This window comes from Zalophus californianus, chromosome 17, assembly GCF_009762305.2.
Source record: "Zalophus californianus isolate mZalCal1 chromosome 17, mZalCal1.pri.v2, whole genome shotgun sequence".
In the NCBI taxonomy this organism is placed as follows: Eukaryota; Metazoa; Chordata; class Mammalia; order Carnivora; family Otariidae; genus Zalophus; species Zalophus californianus.
This window is the reverse complement of record NC_045611.1, coordinates 20,623,707-20,647,891: the sequence shown is the minus strand read 5'-3', so window position 1 is coordinate 20,647,891 and position 24,185 is coordinate 20,623,707. Positions and strand designations below refer to the sequence as shown.

Below are 24,185 nucleotides of genomic sequence, written 5' to 3'. Positions count from 1 at the left end.
GAACTGTTAAATACGACCACACAAATAAATGAGGGAAATGAGATAAAGCAGACCAGTGTTGTCCAATAGAAATATAATGTGAGTTACATGTATAATTTTTAAATTATCTAGATGCCACATTTTTAAAAGTTTAAAAAATGGGTACATTAATTTTAACAATATTTTCTTTAATCCATTATGCCTCACATGGCTTCATTTTAATATGTAATAAATATATGAATTATTGAGCTATTTTACACACATACACCCCAGTTGTTTATTTATTTATTTATTGGTCCTAAGACTTCAAAACCCCTGTGTATTTTAAACTTATAGCACGTCTCTGTTTGGACTAGCCACATTTCAAGAGCTCAATAGCCTTATGTGGCTAGTGGGTACCATCTAGGACAGCACAGTAGAGGATTCTACAGTATCTGGAGAGAGAAGGGGATGTGGTCAACAGAGACTTCCTGAATTAATTACAGTCATTCATAGAGAGGTAACATGGCTCTAAATAGGAAAAATAAGCATCTGGTAGAGGAAAAGGGGCCCTTCTGGAAACCATGCAGATGTGGAGGGCCTGGGGAACTGGGCAAACCGAGAAGGACAGAGCATGAGACTGTAGTCTGAAGATGGCACTGTGGATCCTGGCCTCAAGAGAAGAGGGGCTGGTTTGGGGATAAAGCACATGTGTTTGGTTTTAAATGTGTTAAGCTTGTGAAGCCAATGGACTGATGCTCACATGAAAAGTTTCAGAGCTGAGCTAGGTTTCTGAGTTCTTCCAAGTATAGGTATTATCAGCGTTACCATTTCTGTTTCCAGTTTGGGCATTCTGCTGCATTCACTGCTAGAGTCTCAGAACTGGAAGAAACCCTCCCTTAGACCTTCCACTCTTGTTCTTTCTTCAGTGCACAAATAGGAAAAGGGTGATACAGAAATGACAAGCAACTTGTACAAAATTTAAAAAACAACAACAAAGTACACAAAACCTGAAGTCCTCACTCTGTAGAGGAAAAATGAAAGAAAGCATCAAGTGGAAGATAATTTATACAGCATCTACCTTGCCCTCTTGCTCCCCAAACCCAGCATAAAAGCAGTCCTCCCTTGCAGACTACTTCTATGTAAACAACCAGTCCATATTCTATAAGGGAAAAGACATTCATAAATAAGGACCTAGGAGCTCTCTTTAAGGACTGTCAGTGGAGAACAGGAAGAGGGAAAACAATCTGCATATTATCCCCGGAATCTACAGGGAACCACTTTCCACAAGAATGTTTTTTAAAAGTATAAACAAGAAGAGTAGGAATTATCCTGAGGTGGTCTTAATAACTGACAAGGGCTTGATGTGTTTTTTTCTGAAATAATTACTAAAACAAGGGGAGAGAGTGCCTCAAATCACCACTACCAAGTCTTCAGAATTCTGCAACATCCAGCCCATGACCCCAATCCACTGTGGTCCACATGCATCCGTCTGGCATAATCAGCCTCCAAACAGAAGTGAGGAATGCAGAAAGTCAAGCTGCTTTCAATTATCAAAAGATTGATTCTTACCAGAGTGTGGGTGGGCTGTTCTGGAGGTCTCTTTCTAACGCACTTCCCCAAACCATGCTATCACACTAAGAGTAGACTAAACTCTGCCACATTTTTTAATGACTTTTTTTTGGGGGGGTAACTCTACATATACCACAGGTTTTCTCCCCCCCCCTTATTTTTAGAAAGCAGACACCAACAATAGCCTCATAATGATCTCATTGTAGTTTCAAATAATCCAATCTTTGAAGCCCGATTCTTCTCAGATGCATTAATGTCATTTATCAAAAGCAATAGGATTTTTTAAAAAGGTAAGCATAAAAGAAAAGTAATGGGATACAGCAAACCAGTCAAGTGCCTTGTACATGTGCAGAGCATTTTCTGAAGCATATGCTGAACACTTTCAGACAGGCAGAACTTTCAAAGGCAACGTTAAGTGTCTTTTGTGGGTCTCAGATAATATGGTTCACTTAATTAGATTTTCCATAATCCCAGGTTAATCCTATTGTGAATTACAGACGTGAGTTTTGACTTGCCTGGCGGAAACGTCTATTGCTACAAATGCACTTCTGGAAAAAAAATATACCTTATTTATAATTCATTACCAGAATCATTACCGTAGAGACTGCTTCTTCTTCTCCCTTGCCCTGGTAGAAGTGACCATTTCCACTCCTTTGGACCATATTGGCCTTTTAAGCAATTTAATAAGGGCACTTCTAATATTTTTTGTCCTTGATTATGTCTTCCTCTTCCTCAAGATATATGAAGTTCTCTAAGATTTGGGAACATACCCAACTCCTTACTGAATTCCTTGCAACTGAGTATAATGATGCAAATAGCTGACATGGCCTCTGTCCTTTATGAAGCTTAACATTTAGACTAGTGTCCCTAGACCTTGATTGCACATTAGACTTAACTGGGGAGTCTTAAAAATCCCATTACCAGGCCTTATTCAACACCAAGCAAAATCAATGAAAACTAGGAATCGCTATTTTTTAAGTTCCCCAGGTGGTTCTGGTGTACATTTGAGGTGAGAACCACTGATCTAGAGCTACACTATCCAATATGGTGGCAACCTAGACACATGCGGCTTTTTAAGTTTAAATTAATTTAAATTAAATAAAATTAAAAATTTACTTCCTCAATGTACTAGTCTCATTTCAAGTGCTCAGTGGTCATTTTTATCATAGAAAAGAGTTCTGTTAGTCTGTGTTGGTCTTAGTCTCTAAAACATCTTCATCGGAAGCATAAAGGGTCTGTTGAATGAATGAAGGTATACAAAGAACACTGTACTAGGCATTCCAAGGTCGGCCACAAACTCATTGTGCACTGTCCAGGGGTCTAGACTTCTGTTTTCCTATCAGTGAAATGAAGGGCTGGATAGGATGAATGGCTCTCCAAAGACGGCCAGCAGAATGCCCCAAAAAATTAAAAGGGAAGGGGCTGCAACGGGTGGGGACAGCTGAACCGATTGGCCCCACATCCCATAGCAAACAGAAGCACAGCGAGATTCAGCAAAATGTGTCCTTGAAAAGCAGTTCGGTTGCATTCAAAAAATAAAGGAAGAAAAGAAACCACTTCTGAGATCTTGATACCCAACAGACTCACTGTCTCAGCCCATCAGTGGGTTAGTAAATTCCTGCTTTAGTGCCCAAGATCTCCTGGGTTAGGGATGGAGACCCCAGCTCAGGGAACTGTGGGGCCACTGACAACTGACAACTCACTTCACCTCCCTGAGTCTGTTTTCTCTTATGATAAAAATAGTAGGAAGATGTCTGACCTCCCTGGCTCCCAAGTTAATTTGAGGGTGGAAAGAGAATAGGTAGGGAAGCTCTTTATAAAAGTATAACAGGTGAGGTAGGAGATGATGAAATGCTGACAGGAGCAACAACTTCCATTTCTTTGGGTCATTTTTAAGTTTGGCTTTTAGTCTTTAGTAGTGTAGCTTGTAAATAAATGCAGATGACCTGTTAGCATTACAGGAAGGAAATGTGATTACATTCCTTTTCTCTGATGGGGATACAAACTCTGTCAGATGCTGCAAATGGGTTCCTTTCTTATACCTGGGCACCCTTTCTGTATTCTCCTGGACCCAAAAGGATTCCGTAATGCTGACTTGTGAGGACGCAGAGCCTGGGGGTAGCTCCTCGGCTGGGGGACAGTATGTGTGGTGACGAGAGGAGGGATGGCCGATTCCAACAAGAAAAGCTGTGAAAATAGATTAGAGCCCCAGACTCAATAGGGATCAAAGCCAGAAGGCCCTCCGCAGAGACCGGGGCCTTTTAATGATCCATAATAGGGGACGGGAATGGAACAATCATGGGAAGTGTGGCCAAAGCTGCCAGGAACTTGTCACATGAGATGGCAGGAGCTTTCCTGGCTGGAGAAGTGCCAGGAGCCCATCCTGGCAAAGCACTCATTCTCCATTCAGCCTCTGCTTGGGGTCGGGGGAGGGCATACCTGAGCACCTAGTATGTGGCAGGCACTGTGCTAGGTGCTCCACATACATTTTTTTTATTAACATAATGTATTATTTGTTTCAGGGGTACAGGTCTGTGATTCAACAGTCTTACACAATTCACAGCGCTCACCATAGCACATACCCTCCCCAATGTCCATTTGTTTGTTTGCTTGTTTCCTGAGATTAAGAGTCTCTAATTGTGGGTGCCTGGGTGGCTCAGATGGTTAAGCATCTGCCTTTGGCTCAGGTCATGATCCCAGAGTCCTGGGATCAAGTCCCGCATCGGGCTCCCTGCTCAGCAGGGAGCCTGCTTCTCCCTCTGCCTCTCTCTCTCTCTGTCTCATAAATAAATTAAAAAAATAAAATCTTTAAAAAAAAAGAGTTTTTATGGTTTATCTCCCTCTCTGGTTTCATTTTGTTTCATTTTTCCCTCCCTTCCTGTATGATCCTCTGTCTTATTTCTCAAATTCCTCATATCAGTGAGATCATATGATAATTGTTTTTCTCTGATTGACTTATTTCACTTAGCATGATACCCTCTAGTTTCATCCACCTTGTTGCAAATGGCAAGATCACATTTTTTTGATGGCTGCATAATATTCCAGTGTGTGTGTGTGTGTGTGTGTGTGTGTGTGTGTGTGTGTGTGTGTGTACCACATCTTCTTTATCCATTCATCTATTGATGGACATCTAGACTCTTTCCATAGTTTGGCTATTGTGGACATTGCTGCCATAACCATGGGGGTGCAGGTGCCCCTTCGGATCACTATATTTGTATCTTTGGGGTAAATACCCAGTAGTGCAATTGCTGGGTCATAGGGTAGCTCTATTTTCAACATTTTGAGGAACCTCCATACTGTTTTCCAGAGTGGTTGCACCAGCTTGCATTCCCACCAACAGTTTAGGAGGGTTCCCCTTTCTCTCCACATACATTCTTTATCACCTCTTTCCCTCCAGCATCCTAAGGAGTTTTGTGTCATTGTGTCCATTGTCCAGATAAGGAAACAAGGACTTGGGACACTTCACTTTCAGAGCACTCACTTTAGCTCATATGACCAGTTAGCCCCAAAAAGGGGACTTTAAGTATATGGTCCATTTGGAAGCTCTTGCCTATCTACCTTTCATATTGAACTTCTCTGTAATTCTCCTATGGAGGTCTTAATTTTTTTTTTTTTTTTGGTAGGGGGGAATGGATGGTCAGAACTCAGCTAGATTTTATTCCACATAGCAACCATTTAAGACACATTTGCGGAGACTAGGATTTTCTGCAGTAGTTAAATACTATGAATTTAGTGAAACATGTTCTTTGTCCTCAGGAAACACATAAGTTACTGGGAGTTTTAGAAAGTGGGTATTTCACCCAAGGGTCAACCATCGCCAGTTCCTGTGATGTTTCCTTGGAAGATTTCCCCCCACCCCTGATGTTCTCCAGCCTTGCCACACTCTTCCAAATAGTCCTTGAATGAGTGAAGCATGTTTTTTAAACGTCTCCCTTATAATGTTTTCCACATTAGAACAAAATTTTGCTCTACATTCTTCACTGCATCAGCCTCCAAAGGAGGTGCTAATGATTAATAAAAGGCAAGTGGTGCAGGGAACCGTGGGAAGGCAGCCAGACAATAAATGTATTCTAACAAAGGAGCCAGCTCATCATGAGGTAGCTCTGTGAGATCTCATGAGCTAATCGTTGTTAGAAAGAGAGGGTATGTTGCTCAGTGAACGAGGAGTTACACAGTGGTAGAGGCAAGTCCCACACATCAATATTTCACCCGAGGGCATGAAGGTGAGGCCCAGAATTACTCTCTGACAGGAAGAGTGGCTGTTACCCAACCACGACACACCACTGGTCAATTCAGTACCCACACTGCAAAGGAGATTCAATCCTGTTTTCAGTCCTGTTTTCAACAGGAAAGGAGGTGACACTAGCTTCTTTTTGTTCATTTGTTTGTTTATAAAATTACACAAACAAGCAAAATAATATAAAACTTTAATCAGTTTATAGAGCACCGCTGTGACTAAGTCCAATTGGACGTTTCCCCAGACAGGCACGTCTCCCTATGGAGAAGCCGGTGCAGCCAGGAATAAGTTTTGCCATTGCTCTCAGGCATCTTACATCAATCGACTAAGTACCTCTTTCCAAAAAGATTTTACTGGAAGGGCAAATTTGCAATCCATGGCACCATTGGTAATATAGAAAGTACTCTCTAGAATCACTCAGTAAGGGAAAGGCCTTTTAGATCACAGCTGCCTCAGTCAACCAAGGAGCAGATGAACAAGAAACAACAAAGCAATTGCTCTATGTCATGTATTTTGCCATCAAGGACTTATTGCCTTCTTGGCAAGACATCCATGATGGAAATGCCCACCCTTGCATCTCAAGGATGGCTGCTCATGAGGCCACAGAAATATGGCTTGGTCTCCTGGATCAGAACCTGTTCCTGCTTCTTAATCCAACCATGACATTGGGTATCCCAGGCTGAAGTACCCAGGCCCTGGGTACCCCCAAGGTCTTAGTTCCAATCCTCCATCTATTCCACACCTAGACATTTTTGGATCTAAAGTCCAGCAGTCTAACCAAGCCCACCCAGCACTCACAAGGTAGGGGTCAGGGAGAGAGTCCAAATTTGAAAGCTAGCTGATTTGACAAATGGACATACTCAGAAAATAACTAACAGATCCAGATCAAGTTAGCTCATTAAAATCAATGATAAATATAAACATGAATAGGGGTCAAGATATACTCAGAATGGCATGGCCACTTCACAGAGACAGGACCTAGATCTGGATAGAAGATGGGTAGATTTCTGCACAGTAGAAATGGGAGGAGGGCACCATAGCCTCCTCTCCAGCCCTTTTCTAAAGGCTCCATGGGACAGTCCCCGTCTCGTCTTCCCCGTGACTGCTGCTTTGCTGAGAAGCCCAGCTGGACTGCTGAGGGCTTTGAGGTTCTACCAAGACCATGCCAGGTTTTTCTCCCTGGGGTCTGCCCCTGCCTCTGGCATGTTTACCTCCCGCTTGAGGTCCCATTTCTATCTGCACAGAGGAGACAATAAATGATCCTGCTGCCTGTATCTATATATCTCTGGCTCTTCCTCCATGCGGACCCTCTTTGCACCAACCCAGATCAAAGACTCTGAGGTCTTAATAGTTTCTACTGCCTTAGAGCTGCTCTAGCTACACACCCCCAACACACTCACACACGCTTATGGCCTACCACCCTTCCCTTCTTCACTGTGCAGTGGAGATATTCCTACAGACCTTAGGGCTGAGTCTTGGTAAGGTACTGCCAAATCCTGCTTTGTCCTGTTCGGAGTGAACTGAGCCAGCCTTTGGTTGATACATAATTTATATACTTTTCTTATGTCAGTATTTTACTAGTTTGCACATGGGCTCCAACAGATGCCCAACCTTCAGTGCCTGGGTCAACATTAAGATCTTACTGCTGAGGAGCGAAGTCTTAAGTGGTACACAGGGCTGTGTCCTGGTGACTCTGTTTCCACACAAAAAGAGGAATGACTTTTCAAACTGAAAAGTGATGCCACCACAAAGTAAGGAGAATATTGGTTTTTTGACAGGAGGAGGGGATGGAGGTATTGCTTTGGGAAAATTCAAAGTGAAACACCAATGGGACCCAAATCAAAACAGGAAAAAAAAATGTTCCTGGGTTCATATTAAAAAGAAAAGAAAAAGACATTTCATTGAACATATTTAAGAGAAGCAAAATCTTCTTCAAATAATCACAAATCACACTTAACATGGAGATCGAAATGTGTGCATAAAAAGATACATTTTTTCCCCTGCAAAATGTAATAAAGATGTGATTTTTTTCCCCCCAATGAAGCCATCTTGGAAAAGAAAATCATGATAAAAAGGAGAAATTCAGATTACAGCAGAATAATGGCAATTCTTTCTAACTGGCTACAGAATTTTCTATCAGTTCCTTAGTAAGTATGGGGAATTAAAAGTTTATATTGAAGACATGTGGGACATCACCTATGCCAGCTAAATGAATACTTTAAATTGTGTGCCCTTATTCCATCGTGTGCCTTTGGTTCTCCTCAAAACAGTTCCTTTGTCACTTTCTCAATATCCTATACAACACAAAATCCCTGCATTTTTTAAGAGAGGACCTAGCCTTAATGGGAACTCACCTGGCATTTGCAGGCAGGCTTGTGGTGTGATGAAGTGACAAGACTACTTTGCAAGTTCCCTGAAAGCTGTCTTAATATGGCTCATTTCTCTTGAGTTGTATCCCATGTTAAAGCAATGCTTGCTTTGCTGAGATGAGATGGATTTCTAGGAATAATCATCTCAAGCTTGCAAAAAGCACTTTGTGCTAAAGTAGAAAAATTTCCACTCCTAGTCATATGACTTAGGCCTGAATACTCACTTGAGACTCAGAAAGTCTGTGTGTTTCAAACCCTATCATTCCCACCATGTCAAGTCTATTAAATCATAATGGCCACATCATTTACTTTTGTGGAAACTAGAGGTGTCAGATCTAGCGAATAAAAATACAGGACACCCAATTAAATTTGAATTTCAGATAAACAGCACTTGTTCTTAGTAAAACTATGTCCCATAGAATTTGGGGGGGCACACTTATACCTAAAATGACTATTTGTTTTTTTATCTGAAATCCCTATTTAACTGGAAGTCCCATATGTTTGTCTGATAAAGTGGAAAGTCACTTGTAAAAATAAAAAAACTGGACGAGGCAAGCCAATCTCCAAGCCTCAAGTTATTTTTTTTCTGAAAACCCAGAATCATTTTGTCTCCAAATATCTTCTATGGGAACTTAGAATGCTCTTGCCTAGTCCTCAGGGAAGCAACATCACTGAGCAGAAGAGATCACATTTGGGGAAATGTTGACAGTTTGGGAACTTTTACCATCAGTGTAACTGAGGTCAGAGAAAACCAAGGAAGGATCTTTGATTTCCCCGGAGAAGATGGAATAGGCCCTTGGATATTGACAGTTGACCTACAATGTAAAAGGCCTAAGGATGAGAGGATTATCTACAGTGCTAATTGATCGAGGAATTAGGAATAATGTTCTCTTTCATCCTGAGTTGACGCTAGTTCTCAGAAAACAACCAATACCCAAATCTTGGAGTCAGGATCATTTATATTAGGAGCACATAGCATGTGCGATTAGTAGGCAACTTTCAAGAATGCAGCACTCATAGATGTTTGTTCACGTGCACACAAAAAATTGGTAAAAGTGCATTCATCAAACATACCCAGACATGAGGTGGGAATCCGATGCTGAGCTAAGCAGAGGCAATGATCGGAAGATGCTGCCGTGGTGCTCACAGCTCCAGGAGTGGCACGGTGGGTGGCAGGCTGGGAGGCAGCCCAGAAAATGGTAAGCATGTCATGAAAGGTGCTTTGCTGTGGGCATGAGTTGCTGAGAGAGCTCAGTGGAGACTCACATAAACCAGGGTCCAAGGACGTGGTTGCTCAGGGAAGACATACTTGATAAACCTGAACGAGGTCGTGAAGAGATGTATACGAATGGATGAGATGTTCCAGCGTAGGAACAGCAATCTAGCCAGTGGAAACAACAGGAGCCAACATCTAAGACAAGAAATGGGAGTCTGTGTTCAGGTAATGTTAGGAATTTGGGAGAGTGAAAGTGCAAAGGCTGCTCAAGAAAGAGGAAGTGGTGGGGCAGGAAATGTAGGTGGGTGGTAGACCACACATACGCAAATAACAAAGAGCACTTAAAATAATAACATTCACTCTTGGGCCAATGCTTGGATTCATACCTGTCCCACTGCATGCAAAGTCGGAAAGCCAGGAGCAACTCAGGTGCCTGTGCAGAAATAGCCACATGTCCACAAATGCGGTGTCCCTCCATCAAAATAAATGGGTGTCTGCTTCAGTTATTCATTTTCCATCAGGATGTGTTAAGCCTTATAACTGAGAAGCAGCCTAAGACTCAGACGCAGAATGAGTGCGTGACTTCCATGGGGGGTGGGGAGAAGAACCTCAAACAACAACCTGTGTCCCACTTTCAAGGGCTGGGGGATGGGGGAGGGGCAGGGAAGAAAGAGAAAGGAAAGAACACTTACTATGTACCTATAATGTTAGACCGTGAGCGAGAACAAGATACTCCCTACGGTCTTATGAGGCAGGGATAATGACTCCTACTTGACGAATGAAACAAAATCAGAGAACTTGAGTCCTCACGTTCTCACATCAGATAAAACGGCGTAACCTCCATTTGACCCTAGCTATAGGAAATAAGCCCACGTACACGTGCCACGTGTTCTCCAAACCCCCAGCAAAAAGAGCTAAGGCAAAGTGGCTCCTGATATAACCGAGGAGGTGCTTATGCAAAGAAGGGAATTAATTTCATTCTGATTTCCCCTGATCTGTACTGTATGTACCAAATCAGAGCCATCTTTGCAAAATTAAGGGCATTAGTTATCTCCCCATTCAGTCAGAGTGGCATTACACTTGCATGCAGACGTTCCCAGCTAAGCGGAGGAATATCAAGTTTTTACAAAATCATTCATCAAGAGGTGAGACCTAACCCTGATTAGCGTTTCAATAAGAAGCCTAGAACTAAATAGAGAATAAGTGCACGATCACAGTGGCAATTAGGCACCTTCTCGACAGCCACATTTTTCCTCAGACCAATCGAGTTCAAGCAAATGAGAAATTTTTTCCTTTCTCTCTTTTTTTCCTCCTGATGTGAAGTGAACTGCCTTAAATAACTGAAGAGGTGACATTAAGCTTGTCAAAGAAAACGTTTGCCCATTAAGTGAGGCTTAATTAAACAGAGCACAGGCGAATCGTTCTTCCATCTAAGATGTGGAGCACCCTGGTAAAATCACCCTGCTTGTAGCACTTGGTCTGGGAAGAGCTAGGATGATGCCCATCAGTAAACTAGGGGGAAAAAATAACAAAACAGTTTTAGACTTCAAGAAATCACATGTCATTTTGCAAAGCAGTGGATGAATTGGAGATGTGCACATGCAAATAAAGTTAATCAAAGATGACTTTTTGTCTCCAGTTACGCTGTCTTTAGATTTACTCAGAGTGATGAAGTTACATTCTCTTGTCTCCTTAGATGAGCCACTTGGAATTGCGGATAAGAGGTTTCGCTGCAGTACCAGGAGGGGCTAGTGGTAGAAATTCTCTAGGAGTACATCACCAATGCTCCACGACAATTGGGGATCATGTATGTTCCGTTCATCTCCTTATCTTCAGAAGGTCGCATGATATTGAGCACGTGGGAAGCAGAGCTGGGATGGGATTATCATCGAATGATGTCTCCCAAAAAGATGCTCAAGTCCCTGTGAAAGTGACCTTATTTAGAAATACGGTTTTTGCAAATGATGAAGTTAAGATGAAGTCATTCAAGTGGACTCTACTCCAGGATCACTGATGTCCTTTAAACAGGGGAAATTTGGACACGGGTGGGGACACCATTTATAAGCCAAGGAATGTCTAAGGATATCCGAAGCTGGGAGGAATGTATGACAGAGATTCTCCCTCGCAGCCCTCAGAAGAAGTCAACTCTGCCTACACCTTGATTTTGGACTTCTGGCCTCCAGAATTGTGATTCAATCAATTTCTGTTGTTTAAGCCACCCAGTTTGTGGCACTTCATTGCTCTGGCAGTCCCAGGACACTAACACATGTGCAGAGTGCATTCTGACCTGGGTGATTTCTCTGATAGCCTTCTTCCAGGACACTTGTCCCAGTGAGCTGGCCCTACTGCTGCCACCAAGAACACTGGGTTGAAAACTGACCTCTGCTCTTGCTCATCTCACGGCCTCATCTGAAAAACAGGGGTACTAATACAGCACATTTCTCTTTGCCTTGTCATGAGGATTCCATGAGGTAATTCTTGTGACCTGCTGGACACCATGTGTGGCATATAGTGAGCACTCAATAAATACTACCTATTACTTTTATCAGCATTAAAACATTGGGCCCTAGAACTGAGTAGGGTTAAGGTCAGTTTTACATTTCTCTGGTTGTTGCCCACAGCAAGGTGGACATGGCTGTACCTGGACTGTCCAAGGGGAGTCAGCTGGTAACTTAAGGCCCTTGGAGGCCAGAGAGACCCCTTATCATGGGATAGACATGGCCCGGCTGTTCACACTGGCTTTAACACGTGGTCTTCCACTCCATGCCCTCCCCCACCCCACCCCCACCACACAGATGATTATCAAGAGGAGGCACTGGAATCTGCAGAGATCTGGCCCTGCCGGAGCTGACCTTGAAGGCCTGAAGGTCAGCAGGGCCAGTAAGATGCTGGGAGGTGGGCTGCTGAGCTGAGGTGGTGGCGATCTCAGAGAGCCTGCAGGGAGGGAGCCCAGCTGAGGGCAGGGGCTCTAACCCTCATTAGCATTTCAATGAGGGGCCTAAGGGGCAAGAGAGAACACCTGTCCATCACAGGGGCAAGGGGACTGCAATAAGGAGGGTTTCCAGGTTCCCTGCATCCAAGGCTTTGTGATCAGTATCTTACTGACTGTTCACCACAACGCAGTGAGACAGGTATTACTATCTCTATTTTATGAAAGAGGGAAGTGTGGTTCAGACGACCTTTGGTAACTCAGGACAAAGTCACAAAGGGCATCTGCTGCTGGTACACAGGCCTGGTGAGACCAGAGCTGTTATAGCTCACCACAGTGCCCCACCGCCTACCAGCGTCTGCTGCACTGTCCCTGCTAGAAAGTCGCTCTCAGTGGGCGGTTACCAATATTTAAATCAGATTGAAGACACTATTGTCAAACCCATCTGCTGATAGTTTATAGCTATATACTTAAAAAGGCATAAATGCCTTTTGAGTGCTAGTAGTACGCATCCTTAATTTTCTACATTGTTTATGAATTGCCTGGAATAGAGCAATCACAATACTAATTCATAATTTATCGCACTTTAATTTACAAAGGGCTTTCACAAACATTAGCTTATTTTACACATCAGCCCACAAAGGTAAGGGTTATTATTACCCTCATTTTATTGATGGGGAATGAAGGAATAAGTCATACTCCTTAATGTTTAGAGACGCTAGTGCACATGAAGCCTGCAATCTTGAGAGGAGGGCTTAGGCTGAAAATCCTACCCAGGAAAGGAAAAAAAATATTCCCTGGTGGGGAACACGGTTTCCATTTGGGAGTGGACAGCTCCAAAATCAACCCCAATTCAGCCTTCAGTTGGATGCTTCGCCTTCAGAAGGACACAGCTGATTAACAGCAGCCCATGATGAGGGTGGCTCACAATTACTGGGTACTTATTCCATGCTCAGCACTGGGCCAAGCACTCTGCATGCTTTATTTTATTTAGTTAATCGGCACACAGCCCAATGGGGTTAGAGATGAAGAAATTGAAGCTCTGAGAAGTCACTCAAACAACTCATGAGAACCCCCCAACCATCCAATCTTAGATGTTTAACTTGTAATAATTTGATTTTAAGGTGTACTGCCCCATGAGTACAGACTTTCTCATAGAGAAAAAAAAATTCTATGGAGTTTTGTTTTGTTTTGTTTTCTCTGCTCCCAGAGCCTCTTGACTTTCACCGTGGCTTGCCCCAGGTTAAAAATGCGATGTGTACTTGATTCAAGGCTTGGCTTCTTTCTGCTCAGGACTCTTAGAGGTGCTGGATCTAAAACTGCACCTGCTTGTTAAGGTACTTCTGCTCCCCCCCCTCCGCAGGAACTGTGGTTTGCAATTAGAGAGATTGATTCGGTGCAAACACCTGAACCCATGCATCCAAAAGTCCTGATGGAGAATCTTCTGAGTTCCAAAAGAATTGCAGATCCAACTCATTAGAGCCACAAAACCACGTTTGGTGGCATAATCTCCTCACCCATCTTGTCTCTGGGTAAATCTGACGAGCTTCCAGTATTCTCTCCAAACATACGCTTGCCATTTCTAAAAGGATTCAAAACACAGACCCCCCAAAACAGCTCCAGAGGCATCCTGGGTGAAGACAGTCAGTGTCACAGGTCGGGTCCTGCGCCCCTCGGGAGATTAACTCTGAAAGCAAGAGGGATCGCTGGGTTGCTTAAGTGTCACTCTGTGAACATCCATCACTCAACTCTCTGCCCAAAATAACTAGGAAAAGATTGAATTTGAGATGGAAAGACAGGCCTGAAAAGAAGAAGCCTGGGCAGATGGTGATGCTTTTTGCAAAAATTTTGAGTGAAGGAGAAAATGCTGAAACACAATATCCGTGGCCTTAGCTTTCGGCCCATTAGGGAGAGTGGGGGCGGGCACGGGGGCTGCCCCAGCGGCCTGCAATGTGCCCTGTCCCGTGGAGAGCAGACCTGATTGCTCAGGCGGAGGCAGGGCCTGCTGTGACAGCCGAGAAGCTCCGTCTTAGATTTGAAGTATTAATTCAATTTCCCTTTCCTCGTGCCACTTACCAGCTGTGAGGCGTCAGGCAAATTATTCAATCTTTCTCAGGCTCTGTTTCCTCACTTGAAAAATGGAGATAAAATGCTCCCCTGCACAAGGCAAAGTGGTGGAATTAAATGACAGGAAGATGCGTCGGACACATAGTAGGCTTCTTCCCCTTTCCACGTTTTTCCTCTTCAATCCTTGATCCGTGAACAACGTGACTTTTACATAGAAGCATTCAGCCCCCGCCTGAATCTTGGAAGCCAGAGCTCAAATCCTCCCTTGTCTGCTGATACACTCATTACAGGATGTTGCTGGTGTCAGCCTCCCAGATATGTCATTGCAGAGCCTGGCCTCGGCCAGAAGCACCCACAGTTAGGAAGCCTCCTGAAGGCTCACGGCTGGAGAGGGTGATAGTTGTTTCCACCACTGCTATTTTGCAACGGGCTGTTTTCCCTGAAAAGCCAGTAAACATACCTTAACAGCAACTTGCTTTTTTTTTTTGATTCACCTGTGCTCAATTACTGGCATTCGTAGATCTTCAATGGAAGTAAGAAGCCCAGAGTCAAGCTCCTTGGCCCTCACCTCAGTTTACAAATAAGAAAGCTGAGGTTTGGAAAGGAGGTTTGCCTTGGCCAAGCCAGCCCTGCTGCAGGGCGTGCTCTGCAGACCCGCTTCCTTTCCGGACGCAGATGGGTGGAAGCCTCCAGCCATTGCCAAACAGGGACACCGCTCCCGCCGGAGAGCAGAACTGTGGGACTTAAAACTGCGGTAATCCCCGGCCAGCTCCTGGAGGTATGCAAGCTTATGCCATTATCACTACTTCTAAGGAGGAGCATAAATGTTTGTTGAGTTAGGAAACGGTGCTAGGTATTTTACATGCATTATCTCATTTGATTTTTCAACATTCTCATGAATAGGAATAATGTACCTTCCCCAGAGATGTCCGTCCACATACTAATTCTCAGTATGCATGGGTCCAACTTGTATGGCAAAGAGGACTCTGAAGATGTGGTTACCTTAAGGACCTTGAAATGGGCACGTTAGCCTGAGCTCCACGTAATCACAAGGTCCTTTTAAGAGGGAGGCAAGAGGGACAAAGAAAGAGGATGTGGTGAGAAAAGCAGAGGGTGTTGTGATGGGTTTTGAAGAGAGAGGAAGAAGCCATTAGCTAAGGGATGGATGCAGGAGGTCCTGAGACTCTGAAAAAGATGAGAAATAAGATTGTCCTCTAGGGCCTCCAGGAGGAAACCAGCCCTGTCAATAACCTGATTTCAGCCCAGAGGACCCATTCTGGACTTCTGATCTCTAGAACTCTCAGATAATAAGGCTGTACTGTTTTTAGCCACCCAGCTTGTGGTAGTTTGTTACAATAGCAGTAGCAGATTTATACACCCATTTAACAGCTGAGCAAGCGGAAGCGTCTTGGGGTCAAATCACCTGGCTGCGGTCACAGGTAGCCAGGTCACGGGAAGCAGAAATGGGGTACTCCATGGTGATTCCATGGCTCGTGCTCTTATATCTGGACTATATCGTGCTGGGGAAGGAGGAGGACCAGTACAGTGTCACAACTTAAAAAATGCAAGGCCTTCCTCAACCCTGAGATAGTCAAGAGAGTCACAGTGTCCTGTTCCATTAAAACAACAAAACCATTAGCCTGAGAGAGTAGCTGTTCCATTCAAGGGCGCAGGTAGAGGCAGAACTGAAATCCCGACCAGGGTTGGCTGTCTCTTTCCACAACACCACTCCTGCCCCACAAACTGTGCTGCTTCTGTATTTTGTGGGGGCACTTGCCCAGCTGCTGTCCTTCTGCAAGGAGAAGCAAGCACCCTGCCCACATAACCAGTGTGTGGGGCCAGCAAGCCCGGGGGAAGGCCTGCCGCTTGCCCCCTTGACAAGCTGATACTCGGGCCAGCTCAGCAGGAAGCCGGCTCTCCCCATAAGACTGCCTGCGCACGCTGGGAAAAAAACAAACCAACCAACCTGGCTATCACCTGGATTCCATCAATCCATGAGAACCTCTGTCCACACAGCCCCACATTTGGAAACACCTGGATATTTAGAATTGTATAGACTCCTGCATTGCCATCACCACCACCCGGAGTCCTGTTTGGGGAGCCTTTCTGAGTGACATGCATTGGTGTAAGGGCATTAGAGGTAATACCCCCTTCGGTTGTCGCAAAATCCCTATAGAGTCAACACTGATTGCCGGGTGATATTTAATCACCCCGCTGTTGACAAATGAGCCAAAAGAAGCACAAGAGCCATAACTTTCCCGGCAAGCGGAAGGCAGAAACAAGATCAGAATCCAGGCATTCCCACTTCTGAGCCAACCTTCAATGAGGGAAAAGAGCAAATACTCCGAAATAAGCAAGGATATATTGCAGGAAGTATTAACTTTTAATTAGTAGGATTGCTATTATTATTATTACTATTACTGTTTTATTGTTCTTTGAGCTCCTTTAGAGCTAAGGAAAAAAAAGTCAATGAAATGGGGAAAGAGGGTGTCAGCTGCCTAAGACTTCCCTTTCGTAAATCCCCGTTCATCCTTACCGCGTGAGGATCTAATTTTATTTATGCTTCCTGAATGCAGCCAAACAGCGGGAACTGCCGGGATTTGGGCTCTGGCGGGAGATGGCAAACAGAGCTTTTGTTTTGATCTCACTGCTTAGGTTAATGCATCCTGATTCCTCCACAGGCTGTTTCCCAGGATGCTGTTATTCCCACACTGTCTGCTGGGGAAGCAAATGTCCCCGTGAACATGAATTAAATGCAGCAGTATTTACAAATCTTGAGTCAGATTTCCATCCTGTCCAACAGGATGAGAATTTGACCCATTATTTACACTAGTAAGCTGAGAATGACATCAAAACCCCCTTATTAACTGCAGGGGAGGTAATGACTTAAGTGGCTTTAATCTAGACAGGTGCTATACAATAGAAAAGTGCATCTGCTCCTTCTACAGAGGAGAAAAGAAACAGCATTTATGTCTCTACTCAAGGGACAGGACACTTAATTCCAAGCCTGGTCTCTAAACATCCATGGATCCCACCTCGCTATGTTCTCACTTAGACATTCAGCTTGCATTGGAGAATGAGTCCAGGGAGAGAGGAAGGAGCCTCTGAGCAGAGACAGGAGCAATTTGAATGCCTGGAAAGGGGGGTGCAGTGCTCTTTACATAGCCTGGGAAAACAGGCTTGGTTTCCTTACTCTCAGCCTCCCCCCCCCCTTTCCTCTTGAGACATACTCCACCTCCACAGCTGCAGGCGCACTCGTGCCTGATCATCCTTCATAGGGATACTGTAAGAACTGAGGAGAGAGAAAATGGGGAGGGCACTTTGCTGAGGCAAATCAGTCTTATCTTTGCTGCCATTCATGTTATGGCTTTATTCCAAGATCTATTTTTCTGGGCACCAGCAAGATGGGGTGGGAAGCATCTGAGCTCTGGAGCCAGAAAGTCTGAAGATGAAGTCCCAGCCCCATTATTTGCCATCCAAGGGGCTTCACGAGCAAAGCATGAACTGATCTGACTCTTCATTTCCTCATCTATAAAATGGGTATGAGCTTCCTTCCTATCGATGTTAATTGGCCCCATTTTATCTATTTGAACTAAGCCCAATTCTCTGAGCATATAACAAATTTACTATAATTTAGCTGTGTAGAATTTGTAGAATACTTTAAGAAATAACAGTTTTCTCAAGATAAAATTCAGATACAATAAAGTCAGCCCTTTGAACGTGCACAATTCAGTGGTTTTTTAGTTGTGCAAAGTTGTGCATCTGCAAAGTTGTGCATCAATCCACCACTGCCTAGTTCTAGAACATTTTCATCACCCCCAAAAGCAAACTCATAGCCACGAGCCAGCTACTATATTTAGAATATAGTTTGCTAATCAACATCTTGCTATTCTTCAAGGTCTAAGAAATCTCTGAGGTCCACACTGCATTACTCCTGGACTTACAGTCAGCACCAACGTGTCAGGCATTTGATGTATACCCTTCTGGGGCTCCCAGATTGACAGCTGAAATCTCCCCAGCCTTTCCAAATAGATGGTACATTCGTGGAGTTCAAAGGCTGTGATTTCTGCATTTTCCTTCCCCCCAGCACTTCTGCTCAAGGCTGAACACACACATAGGTGCTTGGTAAACACATGGCTTCTGACCGATTGGCCAATCGTCAATTCTTCTGAAGACCAGCATGTTTGTCATCACTCTGCTTCCCTGAATGCCAAAGCCTCTGCAAGCTGTCATGTTCCATGATTATTCTCCCGAAAGCATGTGCTGTTAATTTTTCATCCTAATGAACTGTCCAGTCGAGTTTAGCAATGGGAATAGTGATAGTGGCACAAGAAGAATATCTTCTGCCTTGCTATTGTCAGAAAGCTTCTCCCTCCAACACTGGCGCATAATTGAAATAAACTATCTCAATGGCGACAAACCCCATTTGTCAAGAACGACGTGGAGTAAGTGCTATTTCAAAAATTCATTCTAACGAGCTTTATAAACATGGATTATTGGAAAGTTTCTCTGATTGATACCTGCTCAAGCATTTAAGTGCCCAGCTATTATTCCTCTGTGTTTGCTTGAGTGAAACCACTTTGGGTACCAAACTACATGTCAGCCCTAATTTTCCAGAGTATTACGGATGCACATTCTTTCCTAATGGGAGATGGGTCAGGCAAGCCGGAGCAGGCCCGAAAGGCCTGTGTTAATGCACAGATGCACATGCAGGGAAGCCATTATGCAGCTGTTGGCCTCCCAAGAGTGGAGTACTCCGGGAACGGATGCCACTCAAATCTGACTGATGGCCCAGGAGGAACTGAGAGGGAGAGGGGGATAGAGAGAGAGAATGAGGGGTAGAGAGATATGTCTGAAAATTCTGCTCAACTCAGCAGCGTGGAGGAGCCTACACTCCACCCCTCCGTCTAAAGCAGGCAGTGCAACCATTATATACCTGTTAACCCATCAGGGAAACATTGGGAACTTAGATATTGCCTTAGCCCTTCACTTAAGAAATATGGACTAAACTGCGATTAGGGTGAACAGCACTGCTTGATGCTGAGCATATGGGGTGGACAAAGCAGACCATGTCTCTGAAGCACTGGGGCTTAGAATCTCATCGAGAAAAAGGACGGTAAAAATGTAAACCCACAAAAGAATACAGCATTCACAGATGGTGATGGCTGTTGTGAAGGATTAGACAGAACGATGAAAGGTAGAATAGGTGGGCGTGGGTGGCAGGAGAGGTGCTGGTGTAGGGAATGGTCTCCAGTGGGGGCAGGGGGTGGTATTTAAGCTGGGTCCCGAACGATGACAAGGGGCCAGGCCCGGGACGAGACCCGGATGGAGTGGACACAAAGTGCTGAGCCCCTGAGGCTGGAAAGGGACTGGGCCAGTTCAAGGGACAGTGATACGTGGCTGAGTGGACAAGGTGAGGGTGCAGAGGTAGGGAGCGATTGTGTCAGGGATGGCACTGATGGCGCAGTTAGGGTCTACATTTTGTTCTGATTAAGAGGAAGGTCGTGAAATATTTTTAAGGCAAGACGAAGGGCAATGGCAATCACTCTCCAAGCTCTTACTCCACTCTGCTGCAAATTAAATCTAGCCCTGCCTCCCCTCCATCTTATCTTTTCAATTCAGCTTCTGAGGCTGACCTTGATTCCTGCAGGCCTTCTTCTGTGCACCTCTGTCCTCCCTCTCAATACTCCTTCTGGGCAGCCACTGCAGCCCCGGTTCTCCTATTCAAGTTCCTGCCCCTCACCTAGACCTCACTCTGGGCCGTCTGAAAGGGCCAAGCGAAAGGAGCAGAGGAGTCTGATCGTGGATAAGGAGAAGGCTATTCACACGCTCTTGGAAGCAGGATTTATTCTGCAAAGCAATCAGCAAGGCTCAATGGGAAACTTCTCTTGCCCTCCACCTAAGTACAGGGGCAACCAGAACGCTCTGGCAGAAGCATGATTTAAATGCAGAAACAGGATTAAAATCTGTCTTCAGAGTAGAAGTAATTTAAGTTCCATGTCATGAGAGGCCCTTTTCTGTCTTGTTTCCCACAGTATCTTGGTGCTGAGCACAGTGCTAAGCATCCAATGAATACACATTTAGTGAAAACAATGAAGGTACAAACGAATCTGGTGTATTCATGCAGACACAAGAGGGCTTGCTGAAAAATATTCCATAGAGTTTCTGGCAGGTTAAGTTCTCTGAGATGGAGTTTCATGTGGGGATGCTTATTATGGGCTGCCCTTGAGAATAACGTGAGGGAAGGGAAGCAGGAGTGGACAGAGGGAAAAAGAAGGTGAGATGTGAAGGGGTCCTGGCAGCAGCCTCAGGTAGCCTTGCGTCGTGCTCTGGGCTAGGATGGCCCTTCTCAATGATCTCGAGGAGAACTGAGATGGTCAAACCCCTACTGATCCAGTCATCAGATGTGGGCTGCCCCAGGAAGGGCCATGATCTTGGCTGATGCTGCCATGTGAGGCAAGTCTGGAAGGGGCTGAGCCAAGAGCACACCCACTAAATGGGACGGCCAGTCCTCCAGTGAAGAGAAGATGGGGGATGGGGGGTGCACAGAAGTGTGGAGTTCAGAAGCAATTCTACCTACACTGAGATCTACTGTTTCTTACGGGTCCAGTATGGAAAAGGAAGGGGTGGCAATTTGGATTGGTAGGTCTGTAGTGTGATGGAGCAATGGCAGGAGTCCTAAGGGAAAAGGGACTCAGAATCATGGCTCCCTCCATACACTGGATGTGACCCTGAGCAGGAGACAACTCTGTTTCCTAGACTCTGCTTAACCTCTCTGAGCCTCAGTGTATTCTTCCAGAGAATGAGATGGAGAATGTCCACACACAGGGATCAAAGTGGGTGATGCACAAGGAAGGGCTGTACCGATGATGGGAAGGGAAGACGTTGTGCCTTTTCAAAATGGACTTGGGACAGTAGGCACTGCCTTATCTGGGAATGCCAGCCAGAAATCTCAGCAGCAGAGGGCCCAGGAGGATGGAGACCATGTCTCCTTCCTTTGAAGGCCTGTTAAGCAAGCGTGCACACATACCCCACACACTGTGATAGAAGACCCAGCATTAAACATCCAAATTCCAACTTCAAAGATCCTGCAGACTTGTAGACAAAAAATAGCAATGAGGTCACAAAGGAATACCACACAGACTTCTCCATTAGGCACTGTGCCTGGGGCCCATGATACTTTAGGGGCTCACAGGAATGTTTTTGTGCCTGCTTGTTTTTATAATTGAGATATAATTGACATATCACGTTATATTTCAGGTGCATAATATAATGATCGATATTTCTATATATTGCACAATGATCACCACAATAAATCTGGTTAACATCTGTCACCACACATAGCTATATTATGTTTCTTGTGATGAGAACTTTTAAGATCTGCTATCTTAGCAACTTTCAAATATGCAATACAGTATTATTAAGTATAGTCACCATGCTGTATGTTACACAATCATGACTTATTTATTTTGTATAATGGGGACTTTGTACCTTTGGATCACCTTCACCTATTTTGCCCACCTCCCATCCTCTGCCTCTGGCAACCACCAATCTGTTCTCTTATCTGTGAATTCAGTTTTACTTGTGTTTTTTTTTTTCCCTAAGATTGTACGTATAAGTGAGATCATATGGTATTTGTCTTTCTCTGACATATTTCTCTTAGCATAATGCCGTCAGGGTCCATCCGTGTTGGTGCAAATGGCAAGATTTCCTTCTTTTTTATGGTTGAGTAATCTTCCATTGTGTGTGTCTGTGTGTGTATATACACAACACATTGTCTTTATGCACTCATCCGTCTATGGGCATGAAGGCTGCTTCCATGCCCTGGCTATTATAAATAATGCTGCAATGAACATGGGGGTGCATATATCTTTTCAAGTTAGCATTTTTGTCCCCTTTGGGTAAATACCCAGGAGTGGAATTGCTGGATCACAGGGTAGTTCTATTTTTGAGTTTTTGAGGGACCTCCATACTGTTTTCTGCAGTGGCTGCACCAATCTACATTCCCACCAAGGGTGCACAGGGTTCCCTTTCCTCCACATCCTCAGCAATGTTGTAATTTCTTTTAAAGCCAGAAGGAAATTAATTGGCCTTTTAGGGTAGAAGATTATATACCTATTTATACCAAAGCAATCATAAAATATATATATATATTATTTTTGGTAATAGGAGCTCTTGAAGGTTAAGGTGACTGGGGCCCATGGAAGGCATGTTGAGACCCCCAAGGAGCCAAGGCATTCAGGGGGAAGAAGTGACAACCTGTTTCACGGGGGCCAGGGAACCCCATCTGGAGAGGATTCTTCCCTGCATATCCAAAGAAATGGGAACAGAGAAGGAAAACCCATGCAAGGGAATCTGGAGGGAAGCGTCCCAGTGAGTCCCAGGGCTGCCAGCAATAAGCTATGGAAGGAGAGTAAAAGGGCTGACACGGGGAGTGGAGGCTGGGTCCTGGCGGTCTTACAAGCAAAGCGCCCTGTAATTTATCCTGTGAGGGACCACGGTCTTCTGAAACTTAAGGTTTTAGACTTAAGCAACTTTGGATTTTGGAGAAATCCTGCAGCAGCTTGGAGAAGAAGCGCTGGGGAAGCCGGCAGGGATCTGGACGAGCTCCCAGGAGCCCGAGCACCAGCCACCCCGGCCGGTCCCGTGTGAGCACAGGCTGCTCACTGCCTTTGCGGGTCCCGCTCCAACCCTTGACTAGAGTGAAACCACATCAGCGATAAAGGCTTTTTCTTTCTTTGCCCAAAGCCTAATGTAAATGGGTGAGGGACAATGAATAACAATCCTCCTGGGTCTATTTTTCAAGTGGAGATTCTGAAGGGAAACTGGGGAGTGTTGAGAGGTCCAAAACAGTATCTGTTCTGGACAGGAACACAGTACTTGGGGAAACTTACTAGATACTCATTTAGAGAGGCACCTTCTCACCTAGCCTTTCCTTGCAAGTCTATAGCCAGATCTTTTACAATTCATTTTCTTAAAAAAAAAAAAATGTATAAGAACTGTTGCTGTGGCAACGTAACAGCATTTGGAATGGTACTTAGATTCTAAAATTCAGAGCCTCTTGAAAAGATGAACTCACTGGCCCCTCCACAATATTTCTAAAGCTTCCAAATAGACGCATCTGCCAGGTGTCAGGCTGCAGCCTTCTAGATCCTCAGCAGACAAAATTAATTGGTGGCAGATTTTGGTATGGCTTGTTACCTTTCCTCCTCTGCTCTCTCAAACTTCCTTGAGCTCTGAGTCCCCCACAGGGCACAGGGTAATTTGGGTTAGTAGCCTCTGGAGGAAATGATGATTCTCTGGCTTAGGAATCACATGAGGCCAGGGAGGGCTGACAGGCAATAGCCTGATTTTTGTCCTGAAACAGTGGGAGCAGCGGAACCTTCCTGATGGAACATAAGGAAACAGGTAGACTTGGAGGTCAGGGGACACCCTCTCACGGGCATATGAGTTCCATGAAAATAGGAACCATGATGGTCTTATTCACAGGTGCACATGTTGGAATTAGGACAAAGCAAACAGTCAATAGATATGTGTTTAATGTATGAATGAATGGGTGGATGGCCAGGAAGTCAGTCCTTAGAGATTCTACCCCATCACTGTCAGGTTCGCCTGCTTTCTTCCGCTGTGATATGTCTATATGTCTGCCACCCCACAGATCACCATCACAGTCTGCAAAGAGCATGCACAGGTCTTGACACAAAGCATGAAAGAGTGCCATGAAGGCTTTCAGTAATTATTTGATGAGTGAATGAATGAATACCTGAAAACTATCCTCCTAGGCCCAGAGCCCTTGACGGCAAAACCATCTCCCACTGTCTTCTTGGGTTACTTCCT

At 44.6% G+C, this 24,185-nt stretch overlaps 1 protein-coding gene across 4 annotated transcripts in view; it reads right to left on the bottom strand.

Moving 5' to 3' along the window:
* The window catches only part of CDH11 (cadherin 11), a 146,176-nt gene that overhangs the window by 51,284 nt on the left and 70,707 nt on the right, over positions 1–24,185 (bottom strand). The window contains exon 1 of one of the 4 annotated variants that reach the window (XM_027619399.2): positions 9,403–9,422. The exons of 2 other annotated variants lie outside the window; for them this stretch is intronic. The gene's annotated coding sequence lies outside the window, so the exon portion shown is untranslated. Of the gene's footprint in view, positions 1–9,210; positions 9,365–9,402; positions 9,423–24,185 lie in introns of those variants that run through there. One more of the 4 variants, XM_027619396.2, reaches the window with a different exon arrangement.